Source organism: Sus scrofa, chromosome 3, assembly GCF_054392235.1.
Source record: "Sus scrofa isolate SSC_HxYL_T2T_F1_AM1 chromosome 3, Sscrofa_HxYL_maternal_Yorkshire_Landrace_v2.0, whole genome shotgun sequence".
Classification (NCBI taxonomy): Eukaryota; Metazoa; Chordata; class Mammalia; order Artiodactyla; family Suidae; genus Sus; species Sus scrofa.
Genome location: NC_139385.1, coordinates 110,688,668 through 110,714,203, shown reverse-complemented (window position 1 = coordinate 110,714,203; position 25,536 = coordinate 110,688,668). Strand labels below are relative to the sequence as shown.

Here is a 25,536-nt window from a genome sequence, read left to right as displayed (position 1 = left end):
AAGGTCAATAAGCACTTATTCAGAAAAAAGAGGGCCAAACTCTTTATTCAAAGCCACGGTAATTAAACCAACAATGTATTTAGCCAACACGGGCATCCTTGAACTATTATGTTGAATAGAATAGGGTACACTTTAAGTTACTGTGGAGCAGATAGGTTATCCACCAAACCCATCCAGGGAAAAGAGGAAAATGGAAGCACTGTATGTAAACCAAAGAGTCTGCTATGGTCACCCAAATTCAGTCCTTGGAATGAGCATGAATTAGAAATCTCTAGATGCTCTCAAATGTGGTCTATTTAGACATCACTGAAAGACATCCTTCCTTTCATGTTCATTTTAGAATAGATGTTTAATAAGATGTAGTCATTTTAGTTGTATTATTTCAGATATTCCAATAATTTAGACCAGTAGTCCTCAAACAGAAGCAAATTCGTTTCCAGAGGACAATGCCTCCAGACATTTTTATTTGTCACTCTGGGGGGAGGTGGGGAGTGCCACAGCAGAGAGTGGTTGCTCCTGGAATTTAGTAGGTAGAAGTCAAGTACACTACTAAATATCCTGCAATGTACGGGGCATCCCCACAATAAAAAATTATCTAACCCAAAATGTCAATAGTGCCACTGCTGAAAGACTTTGATTCAAACAAGCTCTATTCTGAAGTTTGATTTTGCTCCACCTATAAAGAGAAAGGCTTTCTTGCCAATTTAAGGCACTAACATGATAAATGAAAATATTACTTTGAGTAACAAAAATTATAGTACTGGAAAAACTTTCTTGCATGTCAATATTGAGTGTAACAATGACAATGCTTTTGTCTTTTCCTTAAAGCCAATGTGTCAGGATTTTTAATTGGAGATCTTTTATTACTAGTTTTTCAAAGTATTAACACTGTATATCCATTCAAATTTTCCATACTTTATAAACACTTTTACTTATTAAGACTGAATTTCTATAAATAAATCCTGGGGATGTAATACACAGCATAGAACATGGTGACTAGAGTTAACAAGACTGTGTTATATATTTGAAAGTTACTAAGAGTGTAGATCATAAAAGTTCTCATCACAAGAAAAAAAATTTGTAACTATTTGAGGTGATGGATGTAGACTAAACTTACTGTGGTAATCATTTTGCAATATATACATATATCAAATCATTATGTTGAATACCTAAATCTAATACAATGTTATATGTCAGTTATATCTCAATAAATAGACTGGGTTATATTATAGCACTGAGCAAATTGTTTGAAATTATTGAGTTTTTCCCTTATTGAAATATATTTTATATATATATAATTATCCTAAAATAAACTAATGAATTCCTTTTCTATTTTTATCAAATTTCTCTTTAATGAGAATTCAACAAAAAAAATAGATGACATCATTTTTATGTTTCTTTATCTACTTTATCTACCTAACTAATCATCTAGGGTTTAAAAAAAAAAAAATAGCAAAACACTACTTGGTCTCTTTGTCCAAAGAGACAGGAGTTAATTTTTGGCTCGTGTTTAACTCTACATTTCTGTTCCCAAGCATTCAACATTTATTACCTGGGAGACTTCTTTGTCAACAGAGCACATATTAAACCAGTTACTGGAAGTATGTTTAGCTTATATATGTTAATTTACATTTGACAAACTTGCCTCTCTGGTGCCGCTGGGACACTAGCTAAACGTGTAGCTTGATTGTATTTATCCAAACTCCATAAACAGAAAATCCAAACCCCCACACAGGGCATAAAAACATGAATTATATGATCCAGTAAGAGTTCCTGAGGGAAATGGCAGCTCCCAAGAAAAAAATTATTCCAGAGTAAGTCTCAATCTTTGATGAGTCATGTATTTTTCACCTGGTATTTCTCCAGGGGGGGTGAAGAAGCACCCTTTGAACGAACATAGTAAGGAAAAATAGAGGTAAATATAATAGTCTTTCCTTCTATTCTTGAGTATTTTAAATTACATTTGATGGCTGAAACAAAAATTATAATCCTGTCTGATATGGTTCTATTCAAGACAGTTTTATTATTTTTATTTATCTTTATTATAAATAGAGAAAAGAATAGAGAAATATATAAAGGGAGGTAAGATTTTATACCTCATGCAAAACCGGCAAAATGATGACACAAGCAGACTGGGATAAGATGTGTGTGTGTGTGTATATATGTGTGTGTGACATGATACCTAAAGCAGCTACTAAAAACACTCTGAAGAGAGAAACAGTCAAAAACACTATAGGGAAATCAAAATGAAATTCTACAAAATGTTCAAATAAACCACAGGAAGACAAGAAAAAGAAAACAGAATTTTTTTTTTTATTTTAAACATACAGGACAAACAAAAAGCAAAAAATAAAATGGCAGATGTAACCTTATCATAACAATAATTACATTAAATGCAAACAGTATGATTGAATGTAAAAAGATGGAAAAAGATATATCATGCAAGCATTAATCAAAAGAAAGATGCAGTGGCTATTTTGATACCAGATAAAGTCAACTTCAGAGCAAAGAAAATTACCAAAGAGACATTATCCAAGGAGTTCCTGTCATGGCTCAGCAGAAACGAATTTGACTAGTATCCATGAGGATTTGGGTTCAATCCCTGGCCTCACTCAGTGGGTTAAGGATCCAGCATTGCCCTGAGCTGTGGTGTAGGTCGCAGACATGGCTCGGATCCTGCATTGCTGTGGCTGTGGTGTAGGCCAGCAGCTGCAGCTCCTATTCAACCCCTAGCCTTGGAACTTCCACATGCTGTGGGGGGTGTGGCCCTAAAAAGCAAAAAAAAAAAAGAAAGAAAGAAGAAAGAAAAAGAGATTATCCAATGCTAAAAGGATCAATTAACCAATAAAAAGTAGCAATCCTAAATGTAAACATACCAAACCACCCAGCTGTAAAATATGTAAAGCAAAAACTGACAGAGTGTTTGGAGAAAGAGACAATTTCACAAGTGTATCTAGAGACTTTAACATGCCTTAACCAACAACTGTTAGTACATCTTGACAAAAATCAGTAAGGATAAAGAACTCCACATTACCATTAACCAAGAGAATCTAATCAACATTTATAGAATACTCCAACCAACAACAGCAGAATATATATTCTTTTCAAATGTCCACAGAATATATACCAAGAGAGACCATATCTTGAGTCATAAAATAAACCTCAACAAATTTGGAGGAATTAAAATCTTACAGCCTGTGTTCTATGACCAAAATGGAATTAAACCACAAATAAATTAACAAAGATAACAGGAAAATCTCCAAACACTTGAAAACTAAACAACATACTTCTAAATAATTTATAAATAAAAGAGATAGTCTCCAAGGGAAGTCAAAAAATACATGTATTGAGTAAAAATGAAAATCCAGCATAACAAAATTTGTGGGACAGAACAAAAGCAGAACTGAGAGAGAATTTTATAATACTAAATGCAAACATTAGAAAAAATAAACCCAAATCAAGCAGAAGGAAGGAAATAATAAAGAACAGAAAAGAAATTTCCAGACCCAGATGGTTTCACTATAGAATTCTATCAAATGCTTAATGAAGAAGTAACACCAAATTTACACATTCTCTTCCAGAAAATAGAAGAGAAAGCAATGCATCTCAATTCATTTTATGAAGCAAGTATCACCTGGAAACCAAATCTAGACAAAGAGAGTACAAAAAAAAAAAAAAAAGAGAGAGAGAAAAGAAAACTACAGACAAACATCTCTCATGAACATTGACACAATAATCCTTAACACAATATTAGCAAATAGAACTCAGTAGTATAAAACACTTAGAGACCATGATCAAGTGGGGCTTATTCCAAGAATTCAAGGCTAGTTCAATATTCCAAAATTAATCAATGTAATCCACCATATCAACAGGCTAAAGAGGAAAAATTACATGATCACAATAGTCAAGATAGAAAAACACTGGACAAAATTCAATGCCCATTCATGATTTAAAAAAAAAAAAATCAGAAAAACAAGAAAAAAGGAGAATTTCCTAACTTGAAAAAGAACATCTACCATAAACTTAAGCTAATGTTATACTTAAAGGTAAAAGACTGAATCCTTTCTTCCGAGGAGGGAAACGGAGGAATGAGGCAAAGATATTCACCCTCACCCCTTTAATCAACATAGTCCTGGAAGTCCTAACCAATGTGCTACAGTAAGAAAAGGAAATAAAAGACATACAGATCAGAAAGAAAGAAAGAATTCTGTCCCTCTTTTCCAAAGACAGAATTATTTGGAAAATACCAAGGAAGCTACAAATCATCTCCCAGAACTAATAAGTGAGCGCAGGAAGGTTGTAAGATACAAGATAAATATACCAAAATTGACTGTGTATCTATATACCAGCAATAGACATGTAATATCAAAATTTTAAATGTAATACCATTTTAAATCACTCAAAAAATGAAATACTTAGGTGTAAGTCCTATAAAACATGCACAGTACTTGTATGTTAAAAACTATGCAATGTTGATTAAAGAAGTCAAGGAAGATCTAAAATGGAGAGATATACTGCATTCATGGATTGGAAGACTCAACATAGTTAAGATGTTATGTCTCCCCAAAGTGACATGCAATTTTAACACAATTACTGTCAAAACCCCAGCAAGATTTTTTTGTATCTATAGACAAGATTATTCTAAAAATGCATATGGAAAGACCAAACAATTAGAAGGGACAAAACATTTTGAGAAAGACAAAGTGGTAGAAATGCGTCTACTCATTTTTGAGACTTATTCTATAGCTACCAGCATCAAGACTGTGTGGTACTAGTGCAGAGAGAAACACACAGATTGAAGCACACCATAAAGAATGCAGAAACAGATCCACACAAATATGCCCAACTGATTTTTTTAAAAAGGAGCAAGAATAATGCAACAGACAGTGCTGGAGGAAGTAGACAACCATAGGTCCAAAAAAAATGAACCCTGATCTAAGTCTTACATGTTACATGCAAATTGATTCAAAATGGGTGACGAGAAAAGAAACAAACTCATGAACACGGAGAACAGACTTGTGGTTGCCAAGGGGGAGAAGGAGGGAGTTGGATGGACTTGGGGTTTGAGGTTAGTAGACACAAACTATTGCATTTGTAGTGGGTAAACAATGAGATCCTGCTGTGTAGCACAGGGGACTATATCTAATCACCTGTGATGGAACATGATGGAAGATTATTTGAGAAAAAGAATGTATATATGTGTATAATTGGGTCACTTTGCTGTAGAGCAGAAGTTGACAGAACAAAAAAATTAAAAAACAAAAAAAAAATCACAGACTTAAATGTAAATCATGAAACTATAAAACACTAGAAAGAACGTTTAAGGGAAAATCTTCATGATCCAGGGTAAGGCAAAGAATGCTTAGTCTTGATACTAAAAGATAGCCATAAAAGCAAAAATTGATAAATGCTCAACAAAAGACTCTGTTAAGAAGAGAGAAAGACAAGTTACATTTCTGGGAAAAAATATTTGTAAATCATCTATCCAACCAAAGACTAGTATCTAGAATATACAAAAAACCCTCAAAACTTAACAGTAAAGAAACAATCCATTAGAAAATGAGGAAAAGACATGAACAGACATTTCAGCAAGGAAGATATACAGATGGCAAGTAGGCACACAAAAGGATTTTCACATCACTAGCCACCAAGGAAATGTAAAGTAACCTCACAATTAAATATCTCTACGTGCCTATCAGAATGACTAAAATAAAAAATAATGACAATACCAAATGCTGACAAGATTGTGGAGAAACTAGATCATTCACACATTGCTATTAAGAACGTAAAATGGGATAGCCTCTCTGGAAAACATTTTCTTAAAAAACTAAACATGTGACTACCATATGACCCATCAATTGTACACTGGGTGTGGAAAAATTCTCTGTGGGACTGTCAAGTACCTGTGAGATGCTCAAAATGCCTGCATCTCTCCACCATGCCAAATGTCACCCTTTCCCCATTACTGCAACAACTAGAATTTGCCCTCCTCACTCCAAAACCACCCACAATGGACAAGTCCAGCCACACAGAAAACCAGTGCATTGGAGGCTGACAATAATTGTATAGGGCTGATAGGAAAAGACTACTTTATAAATGAGAAGTTGAAAGGTCTCCATGAGGTTAAGGCACCCAACAAAAATCATATAGCAAGTAATTTCTATACCACTGTTTTCCACCACTTCATACTGTTTCACATAATCATCTCAGTCCATACTTCTGATAATCTACAACTGTCAAAACTCTTTTTAAAATATGACCTTAATTGATCCCTAAGATGTTCTGGCTAAAACTAAATGGAAAAAGACTAGGATAATGACAGCGGCTGCAGTTTTTTTTAGCCCACGTGGTTGACATCCTGATAGGTGCTAACCTAAAGCTGGCAGCCAAAGGAAGGCCAGCCAGCCTGGAAGGCTAGATATGTTAACGCCATAATCCTGGGATTGGCCAGGACCCTTACTCTGTTTCACTTACCACTGAGGCATTACTGCTTACGGGGTTCTCCCTTCTCATTTTCTTAATCAGGAGGATCTGCTTCAATAGCAACAGCTACAAAAGATAAGTATCCAAAGAAAGCTCACTGACAGCATCTCTGATGATATTTCATGAAGGTACAGGAAAAGAATTCAGGAGGTACGTCTTTAACACTAACCCACAAGCAGAAGACCACCACTCCCACTTCACAATTTCCTACCTCCACATCTGCAAAATGCTCACATCTGTCCTCATATTTGCCTCCTTCATACCCAAAGTATTCAGGTTCTCCTTGCGTAAGACTAATCTTTCCCACCCCCTGCCTTGGTTTCTGGATACCACTCACCTTCACTTCATTTTATTGATTATCTCATCTCTTTCCTGAACTTCCAAATTTCTCATCCACGGTTCTTTCCCATCAAGAGATAAAACATGCTCCTTTAGTCCTGTGGCCTCTTTAGAATACAGCCCCTCTCCTCTCGAAGGAGTACGTTTACACTCCCTCCTCTATTTCCACTCCTTCTTTCCACTCCTTAACCCAAAGAAATCTAGCATCTGGTCCATCATACACCTTAACCGTTCTTGCCAAAGATGCTAACGTCCACCTGTGTGCTAACTCCTAAAGGCACTCTTCACTCCTTCTTTTAGTTGACTCATCCTCATCATTTGATACTGTTAACCTCTTCCTTACTGAACACTCTCTACCATGGCCCATGCTGCCCCAGTTTTCCTCCTGCTCTCTAACCACAGGACCTTCCTCTTCCTCTGCCTGTCACTCAAATGTTAATTCCTAAGTATTCTAGCTTAGGCTCACTTCTCTTTTCTCTTCATACCCTCTCCCATCATTTCAGTTACCATCTATATTACCCACTCTCTCAAGCTCCAAACCCATCTCCTACCCAACATCGCCGCCCCCTTGTCCCTCTGGGACTCAAATTCAACAAGTCCAGAACTGAAGCATCACCCTCCCCTCTCAACCCTGTTCCTGAACATATATATGACACTTTTATACACCAGCCACCCTTGCCTCTACTCCTTCCTCACATCCACATTAAATTTCAAATTTCTCAGCATGTCTATTTCACCTTCTGCAGGTTCTTCAAACTATCTTCATTTCCAGTGACACGACCTTGGGCCACACACCCAACATCTATCAGCTGGAAATCTTCAATAGCTTCCTAACTGGTCTCTCCACCCTAATTGTGCCTGCCCCCCTCCTCATCCAGACTTCCAATCTCAGTAAGACTGATTTTCTAAAATGTGAATCTCATCGCATCATTTTCTATCTTAAAACCCTTCAGTAATTTCTCAGTGTCTTTCAGATGCAGCCTAACATTACCACAGCCTCTGATGGGGTTCTATTGATCTCTCCAGCCTAATCCCCTTCTCCCTTTCCTGTCCCACACCCTCTAGCTGTTTCCTCCCACAGTAAGCTTTTTCAGTACTCAAGGCATCACATCACCTTTCACCCCTAGGACTCCAAACAAGAACTCACTCTCTGGAACTCTCATTCCTTAACGACTCCATGAACTGGCTACCCTCTACGCATCCTTTAGACCCCAGCTAATGCCACTTCAGGGCCTCCATTTGATGAGGGTGGGTGCCCTGCTCTGTTCTCTCAACACCCTGCACTTTTCCTATTATGATGCCTAGCACGGCTTTTCATAACTTGTCATTTAACTATCTGTTTTCCCCATTAAGCTATAAGTCACTTGAGGATTCTAGTCTATCTTGTTTATCTTTATAACCATAATACCAGTGGAGTTCCCATCATGGCGCAGCAGAAACAAATCCAATTAGGAACCATGAGGTTTCGGGTTCGATCCCTGGCCTTGCTCAGTGGGTTAAGGATCCGGCGTTACCGTGAGCTGTGGTGTAGGTCGGCAGCTGTAGCTCCGATTAGACCCCTAGCCTGGGAACCTCCATATGCCATGGATGTGGCCCTAAAAAGACAAAAACCAAAAAATAATAATAAAAGAATAACCATAATACTAGAAAAGTGCCAATATAGTTTTTAATAGAATATATTAAAGAAGAAGTGAAGTATCAAGAAACTCAAGCCTGTATGGTCACTCTCCTGGAACTCAGCAGTCTCCCCTGCTTCATGTCTGGCTTATGCTGACCCCTATACACACTATCACTTATGTCCCTAACCTCTGCACATTGTCACCAGTGCTCTCTGTTCATGGTCATGTCAACTTATCACTATCATTTATGTCCCTAACCTCTGCACATTGTCACCAGTGCTCTCTATTCACGGTCATGTCAGCTTTGAGAAAACAGTGTCCATGTTGCATGACCTCCTGGACCAGCATCAGGAACTCATGATTTTAGAAACCATGAGGAAAATCATTCCCTGTCCCAACAAAAAACAGTAATAATACGTCTCCTTGGGTAATTCTCAAAAATTCCCTTATGTGGGGGTCCAAGCAAATGTTCCTCAACTAGAAGCAAGTCAAAACGCAACTGCATTTTAAATGTACACTACAGTGGAGTTCCCACTATGGTTCAGAAGTTAGCAAACCCAACATACATGAGGACATGGGTTCAAGCCCTGGCCTCACTCAGTGGGTTAAGGATCTGGCATTGCTGTGAGCTGTGGTGTAGATCACAGATGCAACTCGGATCCCACATTGCTGTGGCTGTGGTATAGGCCGGCAGCTGTAGCTCTAATTAGACCCCTAGCCTGGGAACCTCCATATGCCATGAGTGTGGCCCTAAAAAGACAAAAAGACCAAAAAATTATAATAATAAGATAAATATACACCTCAGAAATAAAATTATAAACCCTAAATTCTTTAATTAACCACTGACTAAAGTTAAAGTTCTGGGGATCTAAAGTACAACTTGGTAACTATAATTAATAATACTGTATTATATACTTGAACGTTGCTAAAAGAGTAGATCTTAAATGTTCCCATGACAAAAAAAAAAGAAAAAAAAAAAAGGTAATTGGAGTTCCCATTGTGGCTCAGAGGAAATGAACCCAACTAGGAACCATGAGGTTGCAGGTTCGATCCCTGGCCTTGCTCAGTGGGTTAAGGATCTGGTGTTGCTGTGAGCTGTGGTGTAGGTGGCAGACTTGGCTCGGATCTGGCATGGCTGTGGCTGTGGCGTAGGCCAGCAGCTATAGCTCCGATTGGACCCCTAGCCTGGGAACTTCCATATGCCAAGGGTGCAGACCTAAAAAGCAAAAAAAAAAAAAAAAAAAAAAAAAAAGGTAGTTATGTGAGGTGATGGAAATGTTAACTAACCTTAATGTGATAATCATTTTGCCATATATATATATATGCATGTGTGTGTATCAAATCATCCTATTGCACACCTTAAGCTTACATGATGTAATGTATCCATTATATCTCAATAAAGCTGGGGAGAAAATAAAAATTAAAAGCTTTAAAAAAAAAACAGAAGCCACAAGTTTTTTGACAGAAGAGTTTTGAGAGATTGTGAAGCTTAGAACTTTTGACATGAGACTGAAAATTCCCTGCACAGATCTAAGAATTATATGTTGTTATATAGATAAGGAAAGAACTGGAAAAATATTTACCAATCACTTAACTCAAAGCTATTAAGAATACAAACATAAGACAGATTGGAGGGGAATCTGAGAATGCTTTTTTTCGTATTATGCTTTTCCTGTATTTTGTAACCATAAAATTCAGCAGCTTATACACAGAAGGTTCTTGAGGGATTCTGCTATTAACTATAATGGTTAATTATTACACAACTTCTAATCTTGAGACTATAAACTCACCAAACTTCCCATTGTAGCAAACTGCATTTACCAACCATTGCTTATTTGTTATAGGAAATTGCATTTTGTAATGTTTAACCCACAACGACTTCACTGAGAGTGTTGCAATTATGTCAACCAGTATAAAAACTATTCAGATCCTCTTGGGGTTAGGGAAAAAAAAATCACCTGTCTTTTCTTCTGGTACCAATTATTATACAAGTAAAGATAAACAGTGGTGATAGCGGAAATCTTTTAAAACAATACCAAAAATATTTCAACTTTTTCCTCTGCAGCTCTAAAGTGTTAAGTGGCTAAAAGCAGGGCCTTTCATGGGGGTTACAACTGGGGAGGAAATGGGCTGGAGGGCACTACAGCCCAGGGAATCTTTCAAAGGTGAAGGAGAGAGTCCCACATATGGAGAAAGAAGGAGATGTGGGGTGACTCAGAAGGAGAAGGAGAGGGAACTGAACAGAGTACTGCTCTAGGGAGGATGATAGTGATTCTGCACCCACCCCTTGGGGCTCCATTAACCTGGGTTCAAGTCCTGGCTCTGCCTGCCACTCACATACTTTATCATCAAACAGCTTCCCTAACCTCCCTGAACCTCTATTTCCTCAACTGTAAACTAATGATACTAACGGTCAACTCATGGAGGGTTAAGAATTAAAAGGGAGGCTTATAAAGCGTTTTGCTCAGTTCTTCACATGTAATGATGTTGGATAAATGCTAGGTGTTATTTTTGTTGTTGTCATTGTTGTTATCATTTTCTTTCCATTTATTTCACTACTTCACTTAGGTCTGGTGTTGATGACAAAAATGCCCAGAAATGTGATTCAGTGGGGGCACCCTCTGACCCCTGCTCGGGGGCAGTGCCACAGAGCCTTCAGAGTGACCTCACTGATGGAAAGGGTGTGCAGGGGCTTGTCCTGGTTTCATCTCTGTCACTGGAATTCTCAGCTCAGGGCTCTGACAGGGCAGTTTGTGGTGAAGACCACATCTTCTGGGCATCCAGCAAAGCATCGTCAAAAGGCCATTCTAAAACATCTCCTGCTGTCCTTTTGTAAGAGAGAGGAGACAGCATAAGACCTGAGGTCAGACATACCTGAACACCAATGCTCACTGTCAGAGCCTGGCAAATTAGCTTCTCTCCAGATTCTTCATCTTAAACTGGGTGTACTGCCACCGCCCATTCAGATTCACTGTGAATATAAAGTGCCCATCACAGCACCTGACACAAGGTAGGTGACTCAACAAATGATAGTTATCACTGTTATTACACTAGTGATCATTGTGAGGGTCTGCTGAATACTCCTCAGGTCCTGAGAAGTACTGAAAATTAGAACTAGAATTGAGGTCAAAGATCATGTCTCCAACTACATCTGCTTACATGGGAAGCTAAATGTTTTAACCTATCTAAATCTCAAAGGCTGCAAACCTTTATCTTTCTGTTGACAATAAGTATTACCTTTTTCAGGTTACCCTTCTCCAAGATTTCCCTATAATTCTCAGGATGCATATATGTAATCATGACTTAAGTCTGTGGTCCTGGACACTCCCATCACTCCATTCCATAATGATGCCATGGGTTTGAAAGTTGGTCCTATACCTGGAAGAACAAAGCCCTTCTTCCAAAGTAAGATGGTCACTGGTCCTTCTGTGTCACATCTGGCTATGGGAGGTAGGATCCCCAGTAAGTGTTTATGGATACAGTACTTTAAATTCACAAGCAAAACCCCTTTTGTCCTAGGATGGCTGGGTCTAGTCAAATTCAAGATTCTGTGGCCACATTGTCCTTGGATACTTAAGTCTCATTTTAAAATCAGGCTCTCTTTGCCCAACCCCTTCTTCCTTCTGCTAAGGCCTCTCAATGGCTACCCACACCAGCCCCCTAGAATAGGACTCAGTCAGACACATGTGCACACACATCAGTCCATCGGACATGCTTATAAATGCTGAAATCCCAAATATGGACAGCAATGAAGTCCTTTTGTCTTATGCCCTTTACAAATAAGTAATTGCAAACAGTCAAATGGAGTTGGTAAAGTATCCTCACTCCATTCCTCAAAAGTCTCAGCTTAGCCCCACCAAGACACATGCTGTTAACAACAAGTGAGGAAAACCCAAGGTTAAATTATTGAGCTGGGACACATCAGCAGTTGGTGGCAGGGTGGGACCTAGAACCCCAGTCCAAAGCTCCCTTTCCCCCACCACTCGGCCCCTTTTTTATTGCACAAGCCCCCTCCTTTATGCTGATGCCTTTGATTTAGCCAGATGGTTGACACATCTTTTTCCCTTTTTGCCAAAAGGATGATTTGCTTTCCAAAAATCTCAAATTAAGCAGCTCATGACTGCTTCCTAAGATAAAGAGAACTGAATTCTAACAAAGCACTGTAGAAAGCAACTTGACAGGACTGTGTGGCTTCTGTTTCCTATCTCTGGATGCCAGATGCCTGCTTTCTCCTGTCCACCCACAGGGGATTTGTGATTGGGTTTGAATTCTTGAACATCGTATCCTGGAAAAGGCCCCAGAGCCACTGGCATGTCTGCAAAAAAAGGAGAAACACTTGGCCAACCCAGGATGGGCAGGCCCTAAGGCATTTTAGAGTCCCGAATTCAGCTTTCTTTGGGTGCTAAAAAATATTTTAGCAGTTGCTAAGTTTCAGAAGCAAAAGGAAACCAAGACTTGAGGCTCTTCCTACTTAGTTAAGGAAGAAGAAAACAAAAAACAACAAAAAAAGGCAGTCCAAGGCTCGAGACTGACTGTGCTGACCACAGTGCCACTTTAAATTGAAACCATCCAGTTATGTACTGGTGGCTGCATATTTGATATGGTTTAGGGCAAGACATTTTTAACTAATATTTATCCAGAATTCTTATTTCCCATGTGTTACAATTCTACAGGAATCTTCCATTCCCCCCATGAAACTAAAGATAAATCAGTTCACAGAAATACAAGCACAAATTTATTTGACCATGTTTTAGAGGAGTTAACTCAGAACCAACCAGGTAAATTCACTGTTCTGGAGACTACTGAACAGATTACACCCTGGGTTCGTCAAGGGAACATGAAATCAATTCATTCTCAGTGGTTGCGCTCTTTCACTCATCTGTGAGTCTTCCACAGCCAAGGATCCTTCTCCCAAGTCTTCTCGTAGCACCCAGCACACTTACAAACACTGATCCATATGCAAAATGAGGGAATCTGTGTACTAGTTTTCTCAAGCTGCCATCACAAAATACTCAGACTAAGTGGCTTAAAACAACAGACATTTATTTCTCACAGTTCTCAAGTCCAAGATCAAGGAACTGGTAGGTTCGGTTTCTTCTATGTCCTCTCTCCTTGACTTCAGGTGGCTGCCTTTTTGCTATATCCTCATGTGGTATTCCCTTTGCACACATGCCCTGTTGACCCTCTATATGTCCTAATCTCCCCTGCTTAGATTGGATTGGAACCCACTCTAAGAGCCTCATTTTAACTTAATCATCGCTTAAGGCCCTATTTCCAATTAGTTCCATTTTGAGGTTCCTGGGGTTGGGGCTTCAACAAATGAATTGGGGGAGGAGGGGCACAGTTCAGCCTGTCTTTATGCAAAGTTTCCAAATCATATAAAGGAATAAAGAAACCCATTCCAAACTTAAGAGCCCTGTGGTCTGGGGAAGCTATGTAGAAAGACAGGGCCAGATCTAACATGTGGTTTAATTTTAAGGACTGCATGCTTCTTGTTCCCCCCCAAATTCTTCACATGCCTTCAAATTCCCTTATTAGAGCTTCATTTTTTTTTCCTTATATCAAACAGAGGCTTTGTTCTGTTAAAATGCAAACAGCCCTAGACCAAGCTTCATCTGTCACTGAGACTTCGGTACAACCATCACTTCCTTCCTGAGAGCAGTTTCTGACAAAGGGCAGATGATTGGGCACCTACAGAGCTAGGGAGGGCATGCAGGGAGGGTCGTGGGACAATAAGGGCAAGGGCAACAAAGGCACTAGGGGGAAAAAAAACAGACCCAAGAAGCTGGGAGAAGGCAGACCTCACTGGCTTTACCCATTAACCTGGATAATAGCAGACATTGAAATTCATGCTCTAGTCCATAACGCCAGAATTGTTGCAAGAAAGAGTTGCTCAGTCAGAGACTATATTCACTAGCATATGCCCCCTGCCTCTAGGGTCATGTGATGGACTTCTGGACAATGGGTTATGAGCTATGATGTATAATAGTTCAAGGCCCAGCCTATAAAAACATTCTACACACCTTCTGTTCTCTCTCCTTTCCACCTAGCAGTGTAAAGAAAAGGATTCTGAAGCCCTGTGAAATAGAAGAATTACAAAAAGGAAAGAGCCTGAGTCCCTGAATCACTACATGGAATAAATGAACTACTATACTGAACTGCTTATGTGAATCAATCCTATACTGAACTGCTTATGTGAATAACTCCTGTTGGTTCAATCACTGAGATTTAAGGGATTATCTCTTTTAGCAACTGACAATTCCTTAATTAACAAATCAACATAGTCAATGTATGGCTGGGTTTGGCAAGAAATCAATAATCCCTTCAAAAGTGGATTATCCATGCTAGATTATGCCAAGAGTAAATACAGACAATAAGAAGGGTATTAGGCACAGAAGGACTCAATAAAATATATATTCAATTAATAAACATTTCCAAAGAGACTATCTGCCTGACAAAGCAATTCACACTAAGAGAGCAGAGAGTGAACGCAGATATAAACTTTCACCTCCATCCTCTCCTATCAAACTGAAAGAAGTGTCTCTACATGTTCACATGGATGTCTCTACATGTTCATATTAAGGATTCAGCTTCATTTCTGAACAGTGAGAACAGGGAAGAAATATGAACATATCTGAGGATATGTAATCAAAAAGTATAGTCATCTGTGTAAGTCCTGCATCTAAAATTTAAAGAATTTTAAAAAAGAGCAAGAAACCATTGCAATATTGAAGTAAAACTCACTTCTGTTTAATCGAAAATAATAAAATAAAATAGATTTTTGTTTAGTCACAAGCAGAGAGTTTTGTCTATCTCGCTATATTAAGGGCCTAGACCAGTTGATGGAATATGGCAGGCACAGAAGTGTTGGTTCAATGACAGAGTTAATAACTGAGCACCTGTGAGTGCAAAGTGTTGTGGTAGGCACCCTGATGGTGCACACCCTGAGTGAAGCCTCTCCAAGAGATTTGCAGGCCAGTAAGAGAGAACCACATGGCATCAACCTACTCAAACTCAAGGGAAAACGAAATACATGCTAAATAGAGGTATAAAAAGCATACTACGAGAAAAAGGAACAGTTGATTCTGATGCATAGGAAGAGGAGATAGGGTACCAAAGAGGAGGTGGGATTTAGGCTGAGCACCAGTAGAAGAATGACTGAAGGAATGGCATGGCCAAGGTGATGGAGAAATGGTAGCACCTGGTTGCTTGGGAAGGCTAGGCACATGCAAAGCACTTCAGGAGGTGGCCTTGGAAAAAAAGAGGGGAGCCTCCTTTCAGGGTCTGATTGTGAGCAGGGAGTGAAATCTTAGCCTCAAAATTGGACTCTCATGAAAAGAAGTGGATTTCCTTTCTTTTCCTTCACCCCCCATACTTTGTAAAGCACTTACTTGCTTTAAACAATACAAAATGGCATTTTTATTAAGTTGTTTTTATCTGTGTAAGATGGCTGTCATACCCAAACTATTTTAATGCAACAGAAGTTAAAATAATGTCAAGAAAATATATTACAGAATAAAACATGGGTATATTTTAGTTCTATCTTCTTAAATTCTATTAATTTCTGAATAACAAGACCTCATTTTGTTTCATTTCTTATCATTAGAAGGGTATGCATGAGCAATCCAGGTGCCTCTCCTGGTAACTGTGCTTCAGAAAGGGACCTGAATTCAGTCTATAGTGTATCTATATGACAGAGTCGGAAGAGAGGATCTGGTAAGAGCTCCTCACATGTCAACACAATTTTGTTGGTAACCTAAACCACTCAAATCATTTTAAGGGGTACAGAAATAGAAAGAAATGGTTGGACAGAAGTCCTAGCTTAAATAGAGGCTCAGAAAAATGTCAAAGGCTTTCTTCCATTCACTCAGCAAATAGTAGCTTATCATTGTACGCAAACTATTATGTTTAGAATGGATAAGCAATGAGATCCTACTATATAGCACACGGAACTATATTCAGTCTCTTGGGATAGACCATGATGGATGATAATATAAGAAAGGGGGAGTTCCCATCGTGGCGCAGTGGTTAATGAGTCCAACTAGGAACCATGAGGTTGCGGGTTCGATCCCTGCCCTTGCTCAGTGGGTTAACGATCCGGCATTGCCCTGAGCTGTGGAGTAGGTCGCAGACGCGGCTCCGATCCCGCGTTGCTGTGGCTCTGGCATAGGCTGGCAGCTACAGCTCCGATTAGACTCCCAGCCTGGGAACCTCCATATGCCATAGGAGTGGCCCAAGAAATGGCAAAAAGACAAAAAAAAAAGAAAGAAAGAAAGAAAGAAAGGGAATGTATATGTATGTATGACTGGGTCACTTAGCTATACAGCAGAAATTGGCACAACATTGTAAATCGTTTATACTTTAATTTTTTTTAAAGAGTAAAAATTAATTTATCATTGCAAATTGCTTAATTAACAAATGTTGACTTTGTACCAGCACTGTTTGGGGCCCCGGGAATGAATAAGTAGACAGGATCGTGACGGTCTTTGCTCCCATGGAGATTGCTTTCAGGGGTGGGATGAGGCTCATACACAACAAGATGTGGTGGAGGAGTACTATTCTGAGACCCTCACTGAGGTTTCTTATTTCCATAGTCAACCCCACACTTCACTTCCTCGTGCCCTTTCAGAAACAGCAATCCCTTTCTATTGGCACTGTTCTCAGTGACGGTGAGTATGCACACAGATTTTCTTTTTCTCATAGAAGAGAATAGTATTGGAAATCAGGGTGTTTGAAGAAGAAATACTTTGCTTTATTTTGCCTTGTTTTGTTTCATTTCAAAACTTGGCTTTGAACATCAAGAAGACAAAGCCTGAAAGAAGAGGTCATAGAGTTTACCCATAAACACAGTTTGGAAAGAGAAGAATTGAGATCTCAGTTTTCTCACCACACAGAGAGGAGACTAAAGACCTTTCTGAGTTAAAGGAAAGAGCTTCCAAATTGGTATATAAAAGCAAGAAAGAAAATTATTGATGATGGTCCCTCAAATAGAAGCCCTTCCTGCTGGCCCCTCTCAGAAAAGAAATTGCAGTTAGGTATTGATACAGCCCCTCAGACAGGTTCAGGAATGAGAGCAGAGAATTTCTTAAAACCTCATGAAATGGCTCACATTGCAGGGAGTGTTTTCAGCAGAGGAGAATGGAGGCTGATGTGGTCAGGCAGAAAGAAAACCTAATATAGCTGTCCTTTAACCACGGCCTCCCCCTCTCCCACCAGGCTCCTTCAGCACAGAATGGTACAAGTAAGCCTCAAAAGCTTTTCCCTAATCTCAGTAAGATACAGAGTTATCTGAGAGAGCACAGTAGATCCAGAGAGGCAACTGGCCTTGAACAAAAAGGATGCTGGATGGCTGGAGTGGACTGAGTGGGTGACAAGGTAGCATGACAGCCTCAGTGACTGATGGCAGCAGAGACCAAAGTCTTAAACCTCTCAGATGAGACAAGAATGGACAAAAAGTAGTGCTAGATCAGACACCCCTTCCCCAGCCCCCACTCCCATATCTCCCACCCCACGTGGGACTGTGCCATGCACCATAAACCAACTTTAATGTGTCAAGCCACTGAAAGTTAAGGCTGTTTATGACAGTAGTTAGCTTACTATGATTAATGCTAAGAACAAGCAAATTACCACTTCTTTTGCTTGTCTGAATATGTGACATATAAAATTTGAACCCAGTAAGTGATAAATCCTAAGAAAATGAAGCCAGGAGACAAGAGAGATAGTGTCTGAAGGAGAAATAAATAATTTCTCTCTCATGAATAAATGATCTCTCTATGAAAATAACATTGGAGCTGAAACTTAGATGTTGAGAAGGAGCCAGGCATCTGAAATTCTTCAATACTGAAAGTTTCAGGCAGAAGAAACAACTACAAAAGCTTTGAGATGGGAATGAACTTGGCATATTTAAGGAATTAAAAGAAGGCCAATGTGGCTGGAGCTGAGAAAGCAAGAGAGAGAAGAAGGAGGTGAGTCAGGGAGATGGACATGATGGTATCATGTAGGGTCTTAAAGGCCACAGGAAGAAAGGAGTTCTACTTTTATACTAAATTCAATGAGATGCCACGGATGAGTATTAAGAAAGGAGGTGATATAATTTGATTTATCATTTATTTTAGCTGTTGTTTGCAGAAAGACTTTGAGAAGAAGAAGAACAAAAACAGAAGCTGAGAGACTAGTTAAGAGACCATTAACACAGTCCAGATGAGAGATGTTGATTGTTTAACTTGAAGGTGATAGTTGCAGGAATGGAAAGCAGTGAATATACTGTAGATGTATCTAAAAGATGGAACTGATTAATTGGATGTGACAAAAGAGAAAAAGAATGGAATGACACCCCCCCAGGGGGGGTAGTTTGGTTTGTTTTGTTTTTTGTTTGTTTTTTGTTTTTGTTTTGTTTTGTTTTGTTTTTTGTCTTTTTAGGGCCGCACCCACGGCATGTGGAGGTTCCCAGGCTAGGGGTTGAATCGGAGCTGTAGACCCTGGCCTAAACCATAGCCACAGCAATGCCAGATCTGAGCTGCATCTGTGACCTACACCACAGCTTATGGCAATGCTGGATCCTTAACCCACTGAGCGAGGCCAAGGAATGAACCCACAACCTCATGGTTCCTAGTCAGATTCGTTTCCACTGCACCACAAGAGGAACTCCAGCCAGGTTTTTATCTTTTAAAAACTAGGAAACGCTGATGCCATTTTCCAAGGAAGAAACTGGGAGAACACTTTAGGGAGAGGGAAAAGACAAGAACAGAGAGTTGTTTGGGCCCATTATATTTAAGATGCCTGTTAGACACCCAAATCAGGGAGGCAGTCTGACATCAGGTAGGCAGTTTGATTTATGAGCCTGCAGCTTACAGAAAGGTCAACACTGGAGACTAACATTTGGGAGTCATCTGCATATAATGGTATTTACATAATGGGACTAAATAAAATCCACAAGGGAGACAGGGTAAGGTAAGACAGGGTAAAATCCACAGAAGATGATCCAGGAAAGAGCCTAGAGGTTAAGTAATGAAGATGGAGCCAGTTGAGAGATTAAAAGGGGGCATCCAGTGAGACTGGAGGTGGGGATCAAACTTGAGAAGCTAGTGTCATAGAAGCCCAGGGTTACCTTTACTCTGAAATGAGCACAGATAGTTCAGAAGGTTTGCTGAGTTGCTAAGAGTATTGAGTCAATAATCTCTATCTCATTATTCCTCGTAGAAAGAGAAATGTCAGGGTTATGGATACAAACTGCCTCTCAAATGCATACCCTTAGTCTTCTGGGGGAGCTGATGAGCATATTAATAGCTCTGCTTCCTCCTCTCTACTACTGGAGTAGCTCTTGTCTCATTGGCACTGACTCAAGAGAGTCTTCTCCATAGTCAAAAAAAGAACACCTTTCAGGACAGAGCATTCAAATCAGCCATGACTTTGAGAGAATGACTTTCTCTTTACATATATTGTGTATATTAGAATATTAAGCTATGGACTACCATCAGACAGGCCCCAAATGATGAATGTGGGGTGATTTGCTTTCTATTAAGAGTAGGTTTTGAGGATGTATTTTAGGTGAGATTTGATTAATAGCCATCACCTTGTCTATAGAAATAGTCTGACCTGTTGCAAATACCAGCTAACCCAACACTCCATAACCACTGACTTGAATACTTGTAAATCCATCAAGGATAAGAATATTTGAAAAGACGATATGTGGGGAAAAAACTCCTTAATCACCCAAATAACCTCATTTCCCACATGAACTATGACCTATAATAAGATAGTATTTTAGTAATATAAAGTTTCCAGATTAGCCAAAATGAGCTATATCCCATTCTGTACCAACTTCAATGGACCTCCATCACACTTGAGAGTACTTCATGTTATAGCTTGAGGTGTCAGAGTTGGGTACCTTCAGGAATTGTTTGTATGCTTGTTTTTACTGATGTTGTCATAGTTGAAATGATACAGAGAATTGTTAGGTACTTGAATAACAAGGAGGAACTTAAATAAAATTCTCTAGTCACCCGCACAAATCTTAAGAGGTCTATAAAAGTCCACAAATTGTACGTAAAAGTACACAAATTAGTTGATCCAGAATATTTCCATCCTCAAATGGAGACGAAGTTAATGTCCCCATCCACTAAAATACATGTACATAATCTTTCTCACAGTTTTTCATACAAGTTCAGGAGGGTCTTAGATCCTCTGAAGCCTACCTATGCCCCCATTGCCCCAGAGTTTCCAAGTTAAGCACACTGGACTTAGGATATTTTTTTCCTATAGGGTGTACCATGTACCCCTTTATCCTCTAAGAATATAGGCAAGCCCCATAGAGAATTGGAATTCATTTCCAAATACGTATGGAGTTGGAGATGCTGGGAGCTGTCCTGCGTGCTGAAAATCTTGAGCAAACAGCACCCCGGAGCTGTCCAAGGTCTCAAATGTCTAAGCAAGTGCTTCACAAAGTATGGTCTACAGCCCACCTGTACCAAAATCAACTGGGTATGCATGCTAAAATACAGATTCCTAGCTCATCCGAGAATCACTGAGTCAGAATCTTTATAGGTAGGCCTCACAAATCTGCATTTTGACAAGCTTTTCAGAAGCTGCTATGTCTAAAGTTAAGATGTGTCCCAAATGTTAGTACCACTTTGTTAGAATTAGGGACCATTTATTCCCATTGAAACTCACTGACCACTGTAAATACATTGGAAAACTTTGATATTATCCACATTAGTCATGATAAGTTATTACATTCCTGAAAAAGACATTAAAAAAATTTCTTTGGATGGTTTCTGTCACAATTTGTCACCAAATACAAAAATCCAACTTCATCAAGAAGTCTCAGGAAAGATGATCCCTTTTTAAAAATTAACTTCCTCAAAACATAGGCCAAACACTCTCTGACATAAATGACAGCAACGTCTTCTCAGATCCACATCTTAGAGTAATGACAATAAAAACAAAAATAAACAAATGGAACCTAATCAAACTTAAAAGTTTCTGCACAGCAAAGGAATCCCTAACCAAAACAAAAAGACAACCCACAGAATGGGAGAAAATATTTGCAAATGAATCGACTGACAAGGGATTAATCTCCAAAATTTATAAACACCTCCTGAAGCTCAATACCAAAAAAAACAAAAACCCCATCAAAAAATGGGCAGATCTAAACAGACAATTCTCCAAAGTAGACATACAGATGGCCAAAAATCACATGAAAAGATATTCAACATCACTCATTATTAGAGAAATGTAAATCAAAACCACTCTGAGGTACCACCTTACACCAGCCAAAATGGCCATCATCAAAAAGTCTTCAAACAATAAGTGCTGGAGAGGGTGTGGAGAAAAAGGAACCCTATTTCACTGTTGGTGGGATTGTAAATTGGTGCAACCACTGTGGAAAACAGGATGGAGATTCTCAGAAAACTAAACATAGAACTACCATTTGATCCAGCAATCCCACTCCTGGGCATCTATCCAGAGAAAACCATGACTTGAAAAAACACATGTACTCCAATGTTCATTGCAGCACTATATGCAATAGCCAAGACATGGAAACAACCTAAATGTCCATCAACAGAGGAGTGGATAAAGATGTGGTACATATATATATACAATGGAGTATTACTCAGCCATTCAAAGGAAAGATATAATGGCATTTGCGACAACATGGATGGACCTAGAAATTATCATGCTAAGTGAGGTCAGTCAGACAATGAGACACTAATATCATATGCTATCATTTACATGTGGAATCTAAAAAAAAAAGACACAATGAACTTCTTTGCAGAACAGATACTGACTCACAGACTTTGAAAAACTTATGGTTTCCAAAGGAGACAGGTTGGGGAATGCACAGAGGGTTTGGGATGGAAATGCTGTAAAATTTGGTTGTGATGATTGTTGTACACCTACAAATGTAATAAAATTCATTAAGTAATTTTTTAAAAAGGAAAAAAATTAACTTCCTCAATCTTTTAGTATTTCCTGTCCATCCAATCTAGCACAAAATAATTGTAACAACAACTTGTATTTACTGATCACTCACTCTGCGCCATCTGTCAAACCTGTAATAATGATAATAGTCAAAACAACAAAAACATTGTTTACTACATGCCCAGAACTATTCCAAGTTCCTCTCATAATTGTCTCATTTAAATGCTTATAATATACCTACCTACAATCCCAAAAAAGAGCAGGAAAGACTGTACCCTATACTACTTGAGGTGTTGGTGCCCACTTACAGGCTTTGTCATTTAAACATATGATGCTAAAGTTAATGTTTCAATATTGTTTTTTAAAATATGTGAAAATAGGAAAGAACATAAATGCCCTTTATTGATTGCCTGGGGTGTTCCTGGCATTTTAGCATGTTTTTTTCATGAAACTATCACAACTATTTATGAATAGGTTTTTATTATCCTCATTTTGATAATGTTATTAATGTACTGATACTTATTTAAAGTGTGCAATTTAACAGGTTTTGATAAACCCATGAAACCATCAACTCCAAAAGTTTCCTTTTTCCTTTTTTAATCCTCCCTCCACCCCTCCAATTGCTTGTCCCCAGACAACTGCTGGTCTGCTTTCTGATGCTATAGATTAGTGTGCACTTTCTAGAATTTTATATAAATAAGATCATACAGTGTGTACTGTTTTTGTCTGCCACCTTATACTCAGCATGATTATTTTGAGATTCATATATGTTATTCCATGTTATTTCATTTGTCGATACGTTATTCCTTTTTACTGCTGAGTAGTATTCTAATTATCCCTCATGTATAAATAAAATTATGAAAATAACCAACTCACCTAAGATCACACCATAAAGGACTAGATTCAAATGTAAGTCTGCCCAACACAAAAGCCCCAGATTTTCCCATTAAAAATTCTGCCTCTTTTTAAATTTTAACTGAGAAATACCTCTAACATACATCTTCAGCAGCATAGAAGCAATATAGCCCTCAGAGTAAGCAAAACACCACAATCACACAAAAAAACATTGTTGAATGACTGGAGGGGATGCCAACTGTCCTACCCCCCTCCACCCCTATAGCTCCCAGTAGTACTACCTCCTCAACCCTTGGGCTTCCCATTACTAAATTATTCACCATAAGAAGAACCCCAGGATCCCAGGCCTACCAAAGTACATGGAGATCACAGTGCAGAGGGCCTAAGCTCTAGCTAGAGGCCCATCTTACAAGCCAAAAGGGATGGGAGTGTGTGGGGTAGATGATAGGAGGTGGTCAAATTTATAGCAAGGTAGGGAGGCATATAAGGAGTTATGAAGACCTCATTAAATTGGGTCACTTATGCGACCTCCCCTGCTCACTCGTGCATGCACTTGCGCTCGTTCGTGCTTGCTCGCTCGCTCGCTTGCTCACGTGCTCTCTCTCTCTCTCTCTCTATATATATATATACACACATATATATATATATACACACACACACATATATATACACATATATATATACACACACACATATATATACACACATATATATACACATATATATATACACACACATATATACACACACACACACACACATATATATATATATACATATATATATATATACACACACACACACATATATATATGGTTTTTGGTTTTTTTTCCGAGAGAGAGAGACAGAAGAGGAGATAACAAATGGAAAGTGGTAAAGGAAAGGTGGCCAAAGTCCCATTTGTTGATCTCAGGTACTCATGATTCTTAGAATATAAAAACTTAATAGATTGCATTTTTCCATAATCCTCAACATACCTTTGAAGATGAATCAATAACAATAATAACTAGTATTTACAGATAGTTTCTTATGTTCCAGGCACCAAGCAAGAGAATCCATTTCCATTGTACTAACTACAAAACTAAATTCTCAGAAAATACAAGCGTCTCATCCAAAGTCACACAGCCAGAGAGTTTATATGCAGAATTCAAATCTCTGAGTCTTAGTTCAGTGCTCTTCCACGACTCACAAGGATTTCTGCACCCAACCACCATCACACATTTCGCCATCTCTGGTCCCATCACAGGCTCACCCTAGAGTATACGCTGACTTAGATCCTTCGCTTTTTTTTCACTTAGATCCAGACCCCTGACATCCCATCTCGTCTTAAACCATCAGCAAATTTCATTTTGTGTTCCCTTCCCTCAAAAGACTGTTCAACACTACAGTCAACTTAAAAGATATTCTAATAAACTAATTCTGCACCAAAGAGTTAACAAATATAATGTTATGTTATTCTGTACCAACTGGAGCTAAAGAAGACAGTGCCTAAGAGTGACAAATGACTGTCAGGGCTGTGATACAGAGATTTTTTTCAAGTCTGGTCTCCTCACATTTGAATGTAATATATTTATAAACTCTAATTTGAGGCAAAGTAAATTACTAGTCCCCTTTCAGAGAGGCCAACTTGGGCTGAAGTGACGTTTTTCCTGGAGGAGGAGGAAGAAGGGAAATAGTAATCATAATAGTTAAATGATAATAATAGTAGGAGCCAATATTTATCCACCACTACGTATTGGGTATTTTTACCAGTATTATCTCCATTAATACACAATTCCATGAGGTATTGTTTGTCGCATAAAGAAGAGGAAACTGAGAAAGTGAGAGAGGGAAAGAGAGAGACCAAGTAATCTGAGAATTAAAGGCTGATCTTTCAAACTCAACACTCATTCTTAACCAGTCCAAATATCTCCACCAGCCATTGTTTATTATGCACCTATAATGTATCTGACACTGTGCAAACCTTAAACATATCAACTGAAACGTCACATCAATTCTCTGAGCTAGATATTATTATTATTATAGCCATTTTATAGATGAGACCCAGGCAGGAAAGGAACTGACTTAAACATAAAGCTGGAACCGAGCACAGGCAGTCAGTCCCGAGAGCCTACACTTCATCCAGCATGGCTGATTTCTATTCGAGTCTAGGTTTTTCGTCTTTCTATGTCAAAAGCTTGAATTTCTGAGAGCCAAGCAAACCATGCGCGACCTCTGATTTGCAAGAGCGCCCGGCGTTACGCCTGCACACCCCCTGGGGGCGCTGTCCGCCCTGGGCTGGAGAGACCTCGGGGAAGCCGGGCTCCTCCCCCGCTGCTCG

General features: G+C 38.9%; 2 long non-coding RNA genes across 33 annotated transcripts in view; one reads left to right on the top strand and one right to left on the bottom strand.

Moving 5' to 3' along the window:
* LOC146404854 (uncharacterized) overlaps nucleotides 1-25,536 on the top strand; it is a 1,116,837-nt gene that overhangs the window by 593,543 nt on the left and 497,758 nt on the right. The gene's annotated exons all lie outside the window — the stretch shown is intronic.
* Nucleotides 1-25,536, bottom strand: part of LOC102165712 (uncharacterized) — an 846,917-nt gene that overhangs the window by 616,027 nt on the left and 205,354 nt on the right. The window lies entirely within an intron of this gene.